At 44.0% G+C, this 16083-nt stretch overlaps 1 protein-coding gene and 1 long non-coding RNA gene across 38 annotated transcripts in view; both read right to left on the reverse strand.

The window, feature by feature from the left end:
- The window catches only part of EPB41L3 (erythrocyte membrane protein band 4.1 like 3), a 201841-nt gene that overhangs the window by 67103 nt on the left and 118655 nt on the right, over positions 1-16083 (reverse strand). The window lies entirely within an intron of this gene.
- LOC142071054 (uncharacterized) lies at positions 75-14685 on the reverse strand. Its single transcript, XR_012667003.1, has 2 exons — positions 14637-14685; positions 75-1454 (listed from the first exon to the last, which is right to left on the reverse strand). It is a non-coding gene; the product is annotated as an uncharacterized LOC142071054 (long non-coding RNA).

Here is a 16083-nt window from a genome sequence, read left to right on the forward strand (position 1 = left end):
AATCACTGAGGACTGGTCGATCCAAAAAGATTTAGTTTAATAAAAATTGCACACATTTTTGCACACAGACAATGCAAGCAGTACTTCCATTTGTTTATTCACAATATATATATTTCTTACTAAGTGACTAAAAGATACATATCTTGAACACTAAAGAATTGCATTACAGAAATTATTTGTTAAAGAAATGTATTTGCTAAACTAAAAACTCCACTATATCTCCAATTACTTCAGTGCTACACATAGAATCAAACTTAAATTAATGCCTCATAAAAAATAAACCTCTTATTACAGATTGGAAAGTACCATCTTGATGTACACCTACAATTAAGGGTGTTCATTTGCTTTCATTTAATTCTTCTGTGTATTTTGCTACTATAATATACAAGCTTCTTCACATTCATTGTATCTAGCATCTTCAACCACCTTTCCATTCCTGAAAATATCTTACCTAGATTCTGAAGTGAAGTACGTAGATGAATACATAGCACTTGCTATGCTATAGTAACATGAATAGGTCAAGTGTCAGTGACATTGCATAACACGACATATTTTCTATTGGGGACAACCTTCTTTAATACTGTTTGAGCTCACAATTCTAAAAAGCCAGCACTAATCTTTAAAAAAAAAAAAAAAAAAAAAGATTGCTAAATCCTGCTAAGAAGATTGGTGACCTAGTCCCAATTCTGGAATTGGACCAAATTAGGATCTCTGCCTAAATGCTACATCAGCAGCAGAGATCACACTAGACCTAGCATTATATGAGCTCTGACTACATTGGTTTGGCTCACAGAATTTGCATGTTTTTGTATAAAATGCACATCTCAGAATAACTTGTGTACTGAAATCCAAAGCAGCAAAAGGAACTATGTAAATAATAATAAACAAATATTTGAAGAGTATGTGTCTCTGCACATGGGAGCAGAAACAAGCCACAGACACACATGCAAGCCAGCTGCTTAAATGTATAGTAGCCCATCATTTCTACTGTCTAATGTGATAATTATCAAGTACTTGGGCATTCCAAATAACAAATGTATCAGGAAAATATTTCTGAAGCATGAATTAAATATCCAGTCTGTTTGTTATGCTCTTGTATATAATAAATCACAGCATAAAGGAGATAAATCAGACTCTGCATCTGGAGGCTTCCTGGTCAACATGAAACTAGTTATCTACAATGTTCTTGGGGTACAAGGTATTTTTCCGAAATTGTGTGATTTTTTTTTTAAAAACAGAACTAGATACTTCCATAAAAGTTCTGCAGTAATTAGGTGGCTCTATCGGGTTCAAATGCAGCAGTTGAAGCCTTCCTATTGGCATAATAAATGTAGTCATTTTCCTCATTCCATATGTTCTTAAAAGGCAACAGCAAACTCTCCTCTTTCCTGTGCTGCACGCCACCTTTCATTTGTTATGTCGATCTGTTGCAAGACGATGCAGAGGATTCACTGCTGTAAACATGCCATAAAAGACAGTTGATTGTTTCCTGCATTAGAAGAGTAATCAAGCACTACATATTGGGCTAGTTTATAGCATCTGTCTGTTGTATTATTAACATTTTTGTTTATTTTCAACAAGAAGAAATCTCCTGTCAATACAAAATGATTTAATGTCTAATCTTGCCATTTGAATTTAATAACCATGGCACTATCCCTGACCTACATTGTCATGCAGGAAAGAAAAAAAAAATCACAATGCAACCAAAGCACAGCCAGCCATTTTCTGCAATGGGACAGGTGGTGGTGGCATTCAGGTTTTTAGATTTGAGATTCCTCTGTAAATAATCACACCATTCACTGCCTGTAGCAGTCAAGAAAAATAGCTTGGACTATATATATGTTTTTCAATATTCGCTGTTGTTTTTTTCGCTGTGTCTACACTATGAGCATGGGGTGCAATTCCCAGCTTGCTTATACATACTTGCTCTCGCTTGATGAGCGCCAGTGTGAATAGAAATAGCAGCAACGGCAGAAGCAGTGGTGGCATGGCTTACCAGCGCTGAGGACATACCCACAGGGTTCCGGCGGGTCTGTGCTCGGCACAGCTAAGCTGAGCTGCCGCTGCCCGTGTTAAAAGCAACTCCACTACCATTTACATTCACATTAGCACTCATCAAGCTAGTGCAGGTATGTATATCTATGCAAGCTGGTAATCACAGCCTAAGCTCAGAGATACAGCCTTTGTTTGAAAACCCAGAGAACACTGCACTGGGTTTGACTGGAGAGTTACCCAGCTGACACATTAGGATTTTATATATATGGCAGCTAATGTTTTTAGATACAAATGGGTGTGGGTTTTTATTTTTTGTTATGGCCTGTTATCACTTAGAACAGTTATTTCCATATGAATGAAAATAGGAGCAATTGATTCCTGAGATGGAGGTTAATGTAGGTTGTTCAGGGGTGAAGGGGAATGAGTAAAAGGACAATTCAGCAACTGAGAAGATGGGTAGGACGTGTTCCAGGAGACATCAGGGAGGCTCACCAGCAGGGTGATTTGGGCAGGTGGCAGGAAAATCAGACATCTGGGAGGGTTGGATAATGGCTCTTGTCAAACGTCTGGGATGGAGTACCTAGAATTGGGATCGGTATGGAAATGAACAGATGGTTCAGAAGTAGCAGGAGGCTTTAGCTTCTGGGATTTAGTTACAAGTTAGGTTCCTTGGCCAGGGAGAGGAAAGGTTAAACAGGACACTTCAGCTACTGGGGATAGGTTTGATTATTTATATTACAGTAGTGCGTAAAGTTCTCAACCAAGATTGGGTCCCCACTGTGTTAGGTTCTGTACTAACACGTAGTAAGAGACAGACAGTCCCTGCCCCCAAAGCATTTATCATCTCTGTAGACAAGACACATTTGGAGTGGGAAAGGAATCAGGCACAGAGAAAAGTGACTTGTCCAAGGTCATACCGGCAGTGAGCAACTGAGGCAGGAACCCCAGTCTTTGAACCCCCAGTCCAGTGCCCTATTCATTACACCATACTGCTTTCCATGTTAAGTAGCTGATGGGTGGTCTAGAGCAAAGTTCATGGAGAAACATACAGTATTAGTCTACCGCGCAATTCACACATGACAAATATACGTCTAAGGGTTAACCTGGGCAAAGACCCATGGATAGTTTCTTTTTAAGGAACAATTTTAGGGACCTGTAGAGCACTGCAGTGGCTTTTAGCCACAATCAGAAGTAACAGAGGCATTTGGGCTTCAGAAGTCACATTGCCTCCTGCAGTGCTCCCTAATGCACAGAGGGCAACATTCTGTCAAGGTGCAGCACACACTCCCCTGTACATCAAGCAAGCTCTGCTGGCTTGCGCAGAGTGAATGGGAAGGAAGGCATAACCCTGCCTTACCCCTACTCCCTTAGCTCTCCAGGAGATTAGTTTTCCTTGTTAGCAAAGAGCAGTTCTCATGCCCAGGACAAAGCATGACTGCATCTGTGGCTGCCCTTGCACAGGAGATACAAAGTGATGGTGGAACAGTCTATCCTCTCCAACTCTTACTTGGGGCTATCTACAAGCTGTACAATAAGATTTGGATTTCCACGGCGTGTCAAAAACAAAAACATTATTCAGAGGGTAGCAAGGCTCCCCCCATCAGCCCATTTCCAACTTGTTCGCTGACTGGAAGGAAAGAGGAAAAAGCTGGAAAATACCACAGCCTGGCTAATGATTTCTAGAATACTCTGCTTTTGAAATTAAGTATTTGTATTCAGAAACAGTAACTTTAGATAGAAAGCCAGCAAAGTTGATGTGTAACTATATTCATTAAGAGCACACTCAAACTTGGAAGGCTCCTACCGACATGTGTCAGATAACATAGCCTTAGCTGAATTCCTTGGATAATCTGAGTCTGCCCTAATTAGGGAATGTGGGGAAAGAAAACATTCTGTATGATGATGTTTTTCAATCCAGTTACATTTTCACTCCTTACCAAGGATATTTCAGTAAAAAACCCCAAAACCAAAAAAAAAACCCCCAAAACCAAAACTCCTTTTGTTAAGCTGCTTGAATTGTAAGTGAGGACTCAGCCAACAGAAGCAGCATGAGTAAAAACTCCCTCTTGTATCCAGCGATAAGTTTAGTGTATTATGCTGTGTGTAAGAGACTATGTTTGAAATTCCCCCTTCAGTATGCTCCCTCAGCACATGTAGGAAGTTCAACATTATTAAACAAGTCTAAAAGCCAAAACTATGCACTGTCCTAGGGTTAGGGGTTCCACGACCACCGCTCCCAAGAGAAGGAGGCGGGTGGTAGTGGTCAGGGACTCTCTCCTCAGGGGGACTGAGTCATCTATCTGCCGCCCTGACCGGGAAAACCGAGAGGTCTGCTGCTTGCCAGGAGCCAGGATTCACGATGTGATGGAGAGACTGCAGAGACTCATCAAGCCTTTGGAATGCTATCCCTTCCTGCTTCTCCATGTGGGCACCAATGATATTGCCAAGAATGACCTTGAGCGGATCACTGCAAACTACATAGCTCTGGGAAGAAGGTTAAAGGAGTTTGAGGTGCAAGTGGTCTTCTCGTCCATCCTCCCAGTGGAAGGAAAAGGCCTGGGTAGAGACCATCAAATTGTGGAAGTCAACGAATGGCTATGCAGGTGGTGTTGGAGAGAAGGCTTTGGATTCTTTGACCATGGGATGGTGTTCCAAGAAGGAGGAGTGCTAGCCAGAAACGGGCTCCACCTAATGAAGAGAGGAAGAGCATCTTCACAAGAAGGCTGGCTAACCTAGTGAGGAGGGCTTTAAACTAGGTTCACCAGGGGAAGGAGACCAAAGCCCTGAGGTAAGTGGGGAAGTGGGATACCGGGAGGAAGCACAAGCAGGAGCGCGCAAGAGGGCAGGGCTCCTGTCTCATACTGAGAAAGAGGGACGATCAGCAAGTTATCTCAAGTGCCTATACACAAATGCAAGAAGCCTGGGAAACAAGCAGGGAGAACTGGAAGTCTTGGCACAGTCAAGGAATTATGATGTGATTGGAATAACGGAGACTTGGTGGGATAACTCACATGACTGGAGTACTGTCATGGATGGATATAAACTGTTCAGGAAGGACAGGCAGGGCAGAAAAGGTTGCACTGTATGTAAGGGAGCAGTATGACTGCTCAGAGCTCAAGTATGAAACTGCAGAAAAACCTGAGTGTCTCTGGATTAAGTTTAGAAGTGTGAGCAACAAGGGTGATGTCGTGGTGGGAGTCTGCTATAGACCATCGGACCAGGGGGATGAGGTGGACGAGGCTTTCTTCTGGCAACTCACGGAAGTTACTAGATGGCAGGCCCTGGTTCTCATGGGAGACTTCAATCACCCTGAGATCTGCTGGGAGAGCAATATAGTGGTGCACAGACAATCCAGGAAGTTTTTGGAAAGTGTAGGGGACAATTTCCTGGTGCAAGTGCTGGAGGAACCAACTAGGGGCAGAGCTCTTCTTGACCTGCTGCTCACAAACCTGGAAGAATTAGTAAGGGAAGCTAAAGTGGATGGGAACCTGGGAGGCAGTGACCATGAGATGGTCGAGGTCAGGATCCTGACTCAGGGAAGAAAGGAGAGTGGCAGAATACGGACCCTGGACTTCAGAAAAGCAGACTTTGACTCCCTCAGGGAACTGATGGGCAGGATCCCCTGGGAGAATAACATGAGGGGGAAAGGAGTCCAGGAGAGCTGGCTGCATTTTAAAGAATCCTTACTGAGGTTACAGGGACAAACCATCCCGATGTGTAGAAAGAATAGTAAATATGGCAGGCGACCAGCTTGGCTTAACAGTGAAATCCTTGCTGATCATAAACACAAAAAAGAAGCTTACAAGAAGTGGAAGATTGGACAAATGACCAGGGAAGAGTATAAAAATATTGCTCAGGCATGCAGGAGTGAAATCAGGAAGGCCAAATCACACCTGGAGTTACTCTTAACATCTCTTGCTAGCTGCAACAAGAAGGGTTTCTTCAGATATGTTAGCAACAAGAAGAAAATCAAGGAAAGTGTGGGCCCCTTACTGAATGAGGGAGGCAACTAGTGACAGAGATGTGGAAAAAGCTAATGTACTCAATGCTTTTTTTGCCTCTGTCTTCACGAACAAGGTCAGCTCCCAGACTACTGCACTGGGCAGCACAGCATGGGGAGGAGGTGACCAGCCCTCTGTGGAGAAAGAAGTGGTTCAGGACTATTTAGAAAAGCTGGACAAGCACAAGTCCATGGGGCTGGATGCGCTGCATCCGAGAGTAAGAAAGGAGTTGGCAGATGTGATTGCAGAGCCATTGACCATTATCTTTGAAAACTCATGGCAATCGGGGGAAGTCCCGGGCAACTGGAAAAAGGTTAATGTAGTGCCCATCTTTAAAAAAGGGAATGAGGAGGATTCTGGGAACTACAGGCCAATCAGCCTCACCTCAGTCCCTGGAAAAATCATGGAGCAGGTCCTCAAGGAATCAATTCTGAAGCACTTAGAGGAAAGGGATCAGGAACAGTCAGCATGGATTCACCAAGGGCAAGTCATGCCTGACTAATCTAATTGCCTTCTAGGACGAGATAACTGGCTCTGTGGATGAGGGGAAAGTGGTGGACGTGTTGTTCCTTGACTTTAGCAAAGCTTTAGACATGGTCTCCCACTGTGTTCTTGCCAGCAAGTTAAAGAAGTATGGGCTGGATGAATGGACTATAAGGTGGATAGAAAGTTGGCTAGATTGTCGGGCTCAATGCGTAGTGATCAATGGCTCCATGTCTAGTTGGCAGCGGGTATCAAGTGGAGTGCCCCAAGGGTCGGTCCTTTGGTCGGTTTTGTTCAGTATCTTCATAAATGATCTGGAGGATGGTGTGGATTGCACCCTCAGCAAGTTTGCAGATGACACTAAACTGGGAGGAGAGGTAGATACGCTGGAGGGTAGGGATAGGATACAGACAAATATAGACAAATTAGAAGATTGGGCCAAAAGAAATCTGATGAGGTTCAACAAGGACAAGTGCAGAGTCCTGCACTTAGAACGGAAGAATCCCATGCACCACTACAGACTAGGGACTGAATGGCTCGGCAGCAGTTCTGCAGAAAAGGACCTAGGGGTTACAGTGGACGAGAAGCTGGATATGAGTCAACAATGTGCCCTTGTTGCCAAGAAGGCCAATGGCATTTTGGGAAGTATATGTAGGGGCACTGCCAGCAGATCGAGGGATGTGCCAGCAGATCGAGTTCCCCTCTATTCGACATTGGTGAGGCCTCATCTGGAGTACTGTGTCCAGTTTTGGGCCCCACACTACAAGAAGGATGTGGAAAAATTGGAAAGCATTCAGCGGTGGGCAACAAAAATAATTAGGGGACTGGAACACATGACTTATGAGGAGAGGCTGAGGGAACTGGGATTGTTTAGTCTGCGGAAGAGAAGAATGAGAGGGGATTTGATAGCTGCTTTCAACTACCTGAAAGGGGGTTCCAAAGAGGATGGATCTAGACTGTTCTCAGTGGTAGCTGATAACAGGACAAGGAGTAATGGCCTCAAGTTGCAGTGGGGGAGGTTTAGGTTGGATATTAGGAAAAACTTTTTCACTAGGAGGGTGGTGAAGCACTGGAATGTGTTACCTAGGGAGGTGGTGGAATCTCCTTCCTTAGATATTTTTAAGGTCAGGCTTGACAAAGCCCTGGCTGGGATGATTTGGTTGGGGATTGGTCCTGCTCTGAGCAGGGGGTTGGACTAGATGACCTCCTAAGGTCCCTTCCAACCCTGATATTCTATGATTCTATAGCGAAAGAATAGATCATGCCACTTAGGCACAGCCTGCTTTGGAGGTGATACAGAGCCATTCTGCCTCAGAGAGACAGTGTCTCCTGAGCTCCTGTATGCAGGCACCATATTCTCCTTCCCTAAAGAGGGCCAATGCATCTGTCTACTTGTATGGCTCTCATCACTGTAGTATCTGAGCATCTCAATCACCAATGGATCTGTAGCTTCATGGGAGGTAAGGGAAGCACTACACCCATTTGTCAAGCAAAGAAAATAATCTCTGGGGGATCTTCTATGCAAAAGTAGTATTACAAGCTGGGTGTGGAAAATGCAGAAAAATAAATACAGGTGCCACTAAAGTAAATTACCAAATTTTATTTTCTATGCCTCTTAATTGCTTGCAATGGTGGTAAAGAAAAAAGTGAGACTGCATATTGTATACATTTGAAATCTCTCCTGTGATTGTCCTTTAGGACTAGATGCCATTTTGACCTTGTCTAGTTCTTCCTGGAAAGGATCTACATACTCCCACTTAAAGAACTTTCTCTCAAAAGGGAAGGAGATATAATATGCCTCTGTGATATGTGAGGCACTATTTATCTAGCTTAAAAGTATGTCTCCCAAATAGGAATTCCACCATGCACTGGTGGAACAAATAATCTGTTTATTCCAGTCTACCCCTTTCATTTTAGGATACTATTTTGAGAAACGCTAGGTATCTAATAAATCATGTAACTGGCCAGACACAAATGTCTGAACATAAAAACTCTTATTTCATTTCAAATTAAGCATGAACATATGATATTGCCTGGGGAACCGGGGAAACCTCTGGTGTTAAGATGTGGGGTTTTCATTATTTTCTCATAGAACATTTTTAATAAATAAATGGAGTCGACATGTTATTCCCATTATTACCCAGGAACATCAAGTTGACTGAAAGAACTGGATGAAAGAAAGATTCAGTCCTGGGGAAAAGTGAGGGACAAAACTAACGGTGCTCTTTGAAATATCAGTTATCTAACTTTTCTATGGAATATCAAAATAATATGGCAATAACCCAACTTGTTTTATTTAATGTTACAGAGACCACAGAAATAGTTACCATGGAAACTTTTGTTTTCCTTTCCTGAAACCCTGTCTGTAGAGCTCTGCAAATCCACGGGTATCCACTTAATATCTGTGGACCATTTTTGCGGATAGCAGCGTGGATGCGGATACAAATTTTGTACCTGTGCAAGGCTCCGGCGGTAAGAGCTGGGCAGGTAGCTGTGAGGAACCACAGCACAGATCCTCCACCTGCCCTGGGCCAGGGGCTGCTTGGGCCCCATGCCCAGGGCAGGTGGAGGGTCCACTGTGGCTCCGCACAGCTGCCCGCCCGGCTCTTATAGTGGCCAGGCTGTGGCTCCGAGCCGCCTCTCCCCAGTCAGAGCCGGATTGGGGAGAGAAGTGCTGGCAGCTGTGGGGAGCCTGGGTCCCTCTACTTGTCCTGGGCAGAGGGCAGGGACACTGGGGAGGAGGCTGGGGGGCAGGGACACAGGCTAGGTGCTACTTCGGCCCCCCGCCCAGGGCAGGTGGAGGGCCTGCCCGGCTCTTATCGTGGCTGGGCTGCAGCTCCGAGCCACCCCCCTAGCCGGAGCCAGGCTTGGGAGAACAGCGCAGACAGCTGTGGGGAGCCTGGGTCCCCGGACACTGGGTGGGGAGGCTGCTCAGGCCCCCAGCCCAGGGAGCTGAGCAGGGACCTGAGGTAGGGCAGCGCTGGGGGAAAGGTAAGAAGGGCTGGGGAGCTCCAGCTTGACAACCCCCCAGGCTGCAGGGCCTAAACCAGGTGCTGGGGCTGCAAAGCGGCATCCTGGGGCTAGGCAGAGGCAGCAGGTTCTACCCCCCTCCCCTCCCCATGATGAGTGGCTATTACAGGCTGCAGTTGGCCCCAGTGAGCGGAGGCGAAATGATGACTGGCAGTAGGCACTGAGGCAAGGTGGGATTAGGGGGTTAAGGGTTCCCCAGGGAGGGGAGACCCAGAGACTGAGGGGATAGTGCTGGAGCAGAACCCCCAGACAAAGGGGCACTGGGGTCCGGAAGGGACATGGGGGGGGCCAGCGGCGGCGACGACACTGGCCTGCAGAGGGCGCTCCGGACCTGGAAAACGAGCTAATTCCCAGACATCCAGCAGGAGGCGCCGCAGGGGAGAGTCCCGCATCATTACAACCTGCTGTAAGCTTGTGTATATGAACATTCAAATTTGTCTAGAATACTGCATCTGCATGCAGAAAAATATATATCTAGATATCAGTTTTACACTCAGAATCAGTTTTACACTCAGTTTTGCACTATAAGGTGGGTAGAAAGCTGGCTAGATTGTCGGGCTCAACGGGTAGTGATCAATGGCTCCATGTCTAGTTGGCAGACGGTATCAAGTGGAGTGCCCCAAGGGTCGGTCCTGGGGCCGGTTTTGTTCAATATCTTCATAAATGATCTGGAGGATGGTGTGGATTGCACTCTCAGCAAATTTGCGGATGATACTAAACTGGGAGGAGTGGTAGATACGTTGGAGGGGAGGGATAGGATACAGAAGGACCTAGACAAATTGGAGGATTGGGCCAAAAGAAATCTGATGAGGTTCAATAAGGATAAGTGCAGGGTCCTGCACTTAGGATGGAAGAATCCAATGCACAGCTACAGACTAGGGACTGCATGGCTAGGCAGCAGTTCTACGGAAAAGGACCTAGGGGTGACAGTGGACGAGAAGCTGGATATGAGTCAGCAGTGTGCCCTTGTTGCCAAGAAGGCCAATGGCATTTTGGGATGTATAAGTAGGGGCATAGCGAGCAGATCGAGGGACGTGATCGTTCCCCTCTATTCGACATTGGTGAGGCCTCATCTGGAATACTGTGTCCAGTTTTGGGCCCCACACTTCAAGAAGGATGTGGATAAATTGGAGAGAGTCCAGCGAAGGGCAACAAAAATGATTAGGGGTCTGGAACACATGAGTTATGAGGAGAGGCTGAGGGAGCTGGGATTGTTTAGTCTGCAGAAGAGAAGAATGAGGGGGGATTTGATAGCTGCTTTCAACTACCTGAAAGGGGGTTCCAAAGAGGATGGCTCTAGACTGTTCTCAATGGTAGCAGATGACAGAACGAGGAGTAATGGTCTCAAGTTGCAGCGGGGGAGGTTTAGATTGGATATTAGGAAAAACTTTTTCACTAAGAGGGTGGTGAAACACTGGAATGCGTTACCTAGGGAGGTGGTAGAATCTCCTTCCTTAGAGGTTTTTAAGGTCAGGCTTGACAAAGCCCTGGCTGGGATGATTTAACTGGGAATTGGTCCTGCTTCGAGCAGGGGGTTGGACTAGATGACCTTCAGGGGTCCCTTCCAACCCTGATATTCTATGATTCTATGAAATGCAGAAATAATTTCTAAATTGAGCTAATTTATTGAGGAAATTTCCATAATAATACATTTTATCAAAACAAATCTTTCACATTCAAAACCCAGGGAATATAAAAGTCTAAAATAATTGTACTTTGAGTACTGCTTATTCATAAATCAAGCTCTTAAACTGTACAGAACTAGATGGATTCCTTTCCTCTTGGGCTGTGATTTTACATTAGAGATGCTAAAAAATAGATTCTCTCTCCTTAGGATGCTTTGTATAACAGGATACCTAGCTGATGTAGTAATCTTTCTAAGCAGCACTGTCTGACAAACAAAAATAATTACAATTTTTTTCATCTATAATCTCCCCATTAGAGGGTAAAATTTGTCTGTCTCTCTTATTCAACTAGATTAGCTCAGGTTTCACTTTTCCACAGAGCAAGTCCTTGAATTGTGTATCTAACAATACTGAATGGGAGTCTTCTCTGTCTTATCCTTCCAACTCGGCCTCTAAATATGACAACTTCATGATTTTCATAACTGGCAAGTACTTTAATCCTTCACAATTTGAACCATGAACCTGTTCCTTTTCTGCTTCATTCCACTCATCTGTCTAATCTTCCTAGAAAGCACAGCAATTCATGAGCTACCCTGAGTCCATTCTAGGTGTCAATCATCTTTTCCTCCTTCAGGCATTTGTGAGATTATTCCTTCTCCCAAGAGTTTGTCACTTTTGCACCATGTTTGGGCCTGGTATTCCACCTCTGTAGTGCTGCTAGATGTGCTACATACCACATACTTTACATATGGCTGCTCAAGTTCACTGTTGTATCAGATTGCATGCTTCCTATGACTTCTGCTGCAATGCTCAAAGCAACCTTTGTCCTATTTTCCTTCAGCTGCTCTCTTCCTTGTAGTGTATTCCAAGTCAGTGGCTGTTGTGTTTTTTGGAAGGGATTTATTTTCTTTCCCCCACTTTTTTTAAGTCTTCCACAGACTAATTCTTTACTGCACAGTTTATTTTGTGGCAGGAGATGCATTTTCTGAACTATTAGATGAGGATATTAACCTGGTTGACAATAGCTGCACCAGAATATAAGATGGAACTCTCACCAGGAACAGACACCTCAGACGATCTGAGAGGAAGTCTGTTTATTGGTGAGACAGGGACTCTAGAAAAAATTGAAATTCCAAGACTTTTTTTTTGGCATGGAACTCCTATCCCGGAAATATACAGCAGCTCCTAATTTTTTATTTTTATCACTTTGTGTTTTCAGTGACAACTGTATTGTACATATAGGAATAATGTATGAATAAAGACTTCTGCTCTTCTAGTAGTAGTTCCTGGGAAGTGACTACAAACTTATTTGACCATCCAGAGGTGACACCTGGGAGGGAGCACATTGGTCACGTCCCCCCCCCCCGAGTTTTCTGCCAGGGTTTATATTTTTGTTTCTTTCGGGCTGGGGGGGTGTCAAAATACATGCCCCTCCCCATCTACAGTTACACAGTCTCTGTGACCTCAAAAGAAAGGCATCCTTAGACATAAGACAACTGCTACCCTCAGTAGATTCATAATGTAAAAGTGCAGTGGAGTTTGTGGCATTGAACCTATTGTTTTTTGCAGAACAAAAAGGAGGTTTTGTGACCTATCTTTGTCTGTTTCTGGTTTGGAATGTCTTCATGCCATGAAAAACATATCCCTGGCCAGGAAAAAAAACCCACAACAGACAGGGAGGCTGGAGGACCAAAAGAGGAAGTTTTCAGCTGAGTCTTAGAATTTTTTCTCTGTGAATACAAGCCACCTTACAGGAACTTTGGGTCTGCCCACTGTTACACTCACGGTGAGTTCTCTGCAAATATGCATTGGAGGAAGATCAAAAGAGAGTATCCTGGTGTCATACAAAGTACTGGAAGCATGAGAGAGACAGAAAGTTAAGTTAGTAGGAGGTGAAGACTCCTAAGCAGTAATGATGGAAAAAGAGGGTGTGACTGATTATGCAGAGAATGGCAAGGAGATAATGTATTAGTAAAACCTGTTTCTGATGTGACTGACTCCATGAGTATGTGCAATTTTAACTGTCAGCTTATTATCCTGATGAGCACATAATTGATATTCTGTAGGCTGTGTTCTACTTGAGAGCAACTCCTTTAAATATTAATATTTAGCACTCCATAAGGTGCTTGTCATCTGTAAAGCACTCTACAAACCAACTAATTGATCCTCTCAGTCCTCACAGTCAAGCAGGGAAATATTATCCTTGTTTTACAGAGTGTGGAATGCAGATCTAAAGGGTTAGTGACTTGCAGAGAGCCACACAAAGAGCGACTGGCAAAGCTGTGATTGTAACTCAGGACTGGGATTCTAACTTTCTGAGATTTTGCTTCCTCTTGGCCCCTTTTGGGATGGGACATGATGCATTCAATCCAATAGCATTGATAGGGTTATTACTACGTGGTGATGCTTCAGTCAACAGCTGATGGTTTGCCACATTTCATGTTGACTCACTGCCTTAAAAATTAAAAATGAACACTACACCTCTTGTAAGAGGGAATTAAGTGGACAGAAGCCCAAGGAGCTTCAGCATTTAATCTTTGAGTATATTTTTTCTGAAAGAGCATCTGTTTTTTACGGAGTTCACATCACATCCATGCATGACTTTTTAGGCCTTTCCCCTTGATCTCTTACTATTCAGCTTACCAAGATGGAACTAGCATAACTCTGCCCAGGAACATAAGTTGTGTCTTTTGGGGCTGTCCTTAAAATGTTGACAGGGCTTTTTGGAGATGTGACAGGTGAGGTATCCCTTATTATGCGATAGTCTCTTCGGATCAGTCACATAACTCTACTGCTAGCCAGAGCTGCTGCACAGAAACTTTTCCCTCTACTTCTATTTGAGGCATGGAGTTCTCTTCTTTTTCTTTCTTCAGTCTCCCTGGCCAACTAACCCTTCTCGAGAGGTCCGTGTATAGAGTTAAAGAGGTATCATTCCTCTTGGCATGATGTCATCCTTCTCTTGCCAGATCAGTTGTGCCAGCAGCGGAACCTTTTGCGCAGAGAAATTAGACTTCCCTGGGATCTACCATGCATTTTAGGGTGCTGCATAGTAGCATGCAGTTGGCTTGAGAAAGCACAAGCTTAACACACAAACATGCTGATAGTTTAATATATTGGGAGGAAAGCCTGATACAGAACTGCAATGCCAATACTGTCGTCTGCCACATGCACAAATTCACATGTACAAATCTGCAAACCAGCAGAACTTTGGTCCTCTCAAATATGTTTAATTTTGCCTTTCCAGTACCTGTACTGACAGCTGCTTTGGTGAATGCAGTTGCATATCCTTGCATATGTAATGGCTAAAGTGCTATCCACTTAAGTTGGATAATTTCTGGACTATAGTGATTATGAATAAAAGGATATTTTAGTTATCTGAGCTGATAAATCATAGTGCAATTTATATTGGATATTTTTTAATCAGACAGACTTATAGGAGAGAAATAAGACAGGAGAAAAGACAATGACATCTATATGCTAGCATTTTGACACTTCAACTTACATTCAGTACATATTTGGAGACAGAGTGCAAATTCCTAGAAGAAATTCCTAGAAGAAAACATTATTCTTAGACTCTGATTTTTGCAAATAAAGTAGTAACTTAATAAATTTCTTTCTACTGCATCTTATGGCCTCAAAACTCATCTTACTCATAATATTTCCATCTGTCTAGTGAAATTTGCTTGATTGCACTCCACACAGTGACTTTGATTTTCAACCTCAGTGATTAAGACTGCAGTAAGTTCCACTCTTCCCATTAAAACAAGTACCTATGTGTGGAAACCCACACATGTTTGCTGTCAGATATAAAAACGAGTCAAAAATAAAAAGTCAAAAATAGTAAAAAAGTAAAGCAACAATCTGAGATTAGTGGTAATGTACCAGCAGCGTATCACGCCAGCTACCTATTGCTAGTCTAGAAAGAAACTGTAGAGTACTCCGCCAATAAAACTAAAATGCACTTGACAGCATATTTTTCAAGTTGCTATATGTAATAAATCACACCTGCTGTTTACAGCTAAGCTCTTAGCATTGCAAAACATACCTTTACTCCAAATTTTAACAAAATTCTGAAGTCCTTGCTCAAGCAATGCTCCTCATCGAAATCAATAGTCGAGACTGAGTGAAAACTGTGTAAGAACTTCAGAATTTGGCCCCACCTGCAGCAGCAACCTTCTACCTTTAGAGTGGTGGCTCCCGACCTTTTTAGATTATAGCCCCCAAATCTGTGATGGAGTAACAACTGCTTCACTGTTTAGGGCCCCTCATGTCCTCCCCTGGTGTGGTTGCCACATCTCACCTTCTTCTCTCCACTCCCACATTTTCTCTTTGGTGCTGTTTTTCCCCAGCCTTCTCTCCCCCCCCCACCATCAAACTTTTTCTTTTTTACATACTTTACAGGTTATGCTTTCCATTTTTATTCTATCCCTACTCTTCCCTTTCCCTGCTTCACCTTCTCCCACACTTTTACTGTATCATTTCCCCCTTCCTCTTCTGTACCTGGTGGCTTCTCTCCCCTACTACACTCTCCTCAGTTACCAAAAGGATTCATGCTGGGTAGCGGGAGCAAATGGCTCCTGCGTGAGGCCTACGGGTTGCAATGGGAGAACTGACATGGCACATAAAAGGGCAGCCTGCCTGAAGAGAGTGTGCAAGGAACCTGGGTTGCTATAAAGCTGCCAGGGGCTCTCTACTGCTGGGAGTCAGGGTAAGTCTACACATTGAGCAGCAAGTGTAAATTCCAGCTCAAGGAGACATACCTGGACTAGCTCTGATCAAGCTAGTGTGCTAAAAATAGAATGCAGCAATGGCACCATGAATGGTGGGAGAGGCTAGTCACCCTGAGCACATGACAGGTGTAGACTGTAATGCTAAAAGAAAAGGAGTACTTGTGGCACCTTAGAGACTAACCAATTTATTTGAGCATGAGCTTTCGTGAGTAATGCTAG

The sequence above is a fragment of the Caretta caretta genome, chromosome 2, assembly GCF_965140235.1.
Source record: "Caretta caretta isolate rCarCar2 chromosome 2, rCarCar1.hap1, whole genome shotgun sequence".
NCBI classification, from domain to species: Eukaryota; Metazoa; Chordata; order Testudines; family Cheloniidae; genus Caretta; species Caretta caretta.